This window comes from Lepisosteus platostomus, chromosome 12 (assembly GCF_059453375.1).
Source record: "Lepisosteus platostomus isolate fLepPlt1 chromosome 12, fLepPlt1.hap1, whole genome shotgun sequence".
Classification (NCBI taxonomy): Eukaryota; Metazoa; Chordata; class Actinopteri; order Semionotiformes; family Lepisosteidae; genus Lepisosteus; species Lepisosteus platostomus.
Genome location: NC_142622.1, coordinates 36,859,815 through 36,862,570, shown reverse-complemented (window position 1 = coordinate 36,862,570; position 2,756 = coordinate 36,859,815). Strand labels below are relative to the sequence as shown.

The 2,756-nt window shown below is 36.7% G+C and overlaps 1 protein-coding gene across 1 annotated transcript in view; it reads right to left on the bottom strand.

The window, feature by feature from the left end:
• The window catches only part of col22a1 (collagen, type XXII, alpha 1), a 90,996-nt gene that overhangs the window by 76,621 nt on the left and 11,619 nt on the right, over positions 1-2,756 (bottom strand). The window lies entirely within an intron of this gene.

The window sequence follows — 2,756 nt, the reverse complement described above, 5'->3', positions numbered from 1 at the left end:
CTATGGAGACAAAAAGGTGAGAATCAACATAAAATAATAAAGAGTGTAAAAAAACAGTTCAATCATTAAATCACAATATCCAGCATGTTCTAAACCACCTTTTTATGTTTATGTCTTTATTACTTAAAGAGTGGCATGGTGGCACAGTGATTAGCTTGGCTGTCTGGGGCCTTGGATTCATGTCTTGGGCTGTTATCTGTGTGGAGTTTGTTTCTCAAGTTTCCTCCCACAGTCCCATAGACATACAGTACTGGTACAGTAGGTTAATTGGCTTCTGTAAAGTTGGCCCTGGTGTGAGTGCGTGCGAGTCCATGTCTGTGTGTGCCCGGCGATGGACTGGCATCCCATCCAGGGTGTATCCAGAATTGCTCCCAGTGCTTCCTGGGATGGGCTCCAGTCCACCGTAACCCTGAATTGGATAAGCAGTTATTGAAAGTGATGTAATGTACTGATTCCTAAAATAGCATTGCTTCATGCCCCAGAGTTTAGTTTATAGTTTTATATTGTGTGTTTAAAATTCTAGCTTACTTCTACAAGGAAAGCTACAGTAAGATGACCCAGTCTTAGATCTGTGAGGCACACAAATTAAATGGATAGAAATGGATCTGGAATTTAAAAGGATCAAGACATTATTAAAGGAATCAAACATTGATAAAGTATCCTTCCGTTTTTAATCTATTTTTATTTTTATGATAGGTTAAATGCTACAGTAATAGAGCTAATACAATCTTATGAATCTTATTCAAGTAGTCCCTATTTTAGGTGACTTCACAACACCTTTCTGAATCTGAGTATTGTTTCAGAAAATGAATGTCCTCAGAAATATGGTTAATTGTGGATGTAATATTTCAGCACAAATACAGAATATCAGTAATTCATTTTTCATTCATGTCATGCAATGCTTATTTTCAGTTTCACAGATAATTAAAGCTCTGATATGTGGCTCAAGATGCTTGGCTCCACCTCTGTAGGGTGGGCAGAATTCCTGCTGGCAGTTGACGTGCTTGACAGACACAAAAAAATGGACTGTGGCTCCAAGGGAGTGAGAGCTGAGAGTCATCTTACTTTGATGGCAGTCTCATATTTGTGCCTATGTATCTGAAAGCCTTGAGCTTTTCCTTTGAGTACAGAATGGGCATGCCCACTAGTGACAGAAAGAAAGGCAACACTGACAGGATTAGTTGACATTGGCAGACCAAGTGACACTTTTCTATTTGTGGTCTTTGTATCCGGTAACATCACATTTTGACACTGACATAGACACAACTGGTGGAAAGGCCATTCCAAAGAAACCTCACACATGAACAAGGATTACTCAAGGATTAGTTGTGAATCTAAGTATGACTGAGAAATTAACCTTAATACTAGGTGTGTATTCTAAACATACAGTATATTAGTTTAATTAAACTGTTTACCTGTAACTATTATATGTAATGGCTTTTTCCATATCCACTGTATATACAATGATGTCCAAAAGCATTCACTCCCTTCCAATAATATCCCATTTTATTTAATTACAAATGACGCATGCACTATTTGCTCTAAAACTGAGCAATTTTTAAACACCTTTTATGGATTAAAGAAATTAAATATGAACCTGAACTAATTTTGGTTTGGTATAGTAAAGGGCTGAATATTTATGTAATGTATATATTTTATTTTTGAATTTTCACTACTGTTTTTGTAAACAAAAAACATAAATCATCCATTAAACTGTTTATTGTTTCAAGGAGATTTCAGGTTTTGATTGTAAGTCTTCAATTAAAAAATGTGACTACATCATTTGTAATTCCAAAAAGGTACACACTGGTAGGGGTTGAATACTTTTACAAGGCACTGCACTTACAGTATATAACCCCCAAATGTTCCTTAAACAATTAAATTTTCAATAAAAAACTCAAGCAAAAGAGGCTATCAGCTAAAAACATGTTTTGATAGAGTCTGGATATGATAACTGACATACTTCATATTTTTACGAAAGAATGTGTCTTCATAAAATGAAGTCTGCCATTTAGTTTTCGCTTGGGTCTTGGTCACTGTCGACTAAAGAGGTTCATTAGGTTGTCATTGTCAGTGTCTTTGAATTAAGGCCCCTTGTGGTCTTTTCTGTTCAAGGCTAAAAAAAATGTGCAAATAACTCAGTTTTCACATGATTAGATTAAAAAAAAGAAACCTGTTAACGTGTTATGCATATGCATACTGTACTGTACTGTACATGACTCTGGCTACACTCTCAGTAATACTGTGAACCACCCTTATGCTTTGAGCTATCTCTCTCCGTGAAGAGCCATGTTCCAGCATCTTGCCAGCCTAATCACATAATCACCAGAGAACTACAAGCAATAGCTCTATTTGGAACTTCCCATGCCAACAAAAACCACTAATTATAATCAGTTTATAGTGGAGCTATGAGATGTTTTATAACCAGTCTCATTGAATTCCTTATTGTGTTAAATATGGTGGCATTCTTTTGGCTTAGGTGTCAGTACCTGTTGTAGCATTTAACAAGTGCACACAAATGCAGCTTCTTTCCATCTCCCTTACTCTGAGAGTGTGTCTCAACAATGCAGCCACACAACTACCCTACTGTTGAGGGATAGGAGGTAGATTGGTCAAGCTTTTTTTATTCACATAGAATGAGGGTGTTGAAGTTGGAAAACTGCAAGGCAGGCAACCAAACCACACTGGCTGTTTCCCTTTTGACAGTCTTGTACAATCAGAGCCTGTAATTTTCTTTAATCACAGCTATAAAAAGG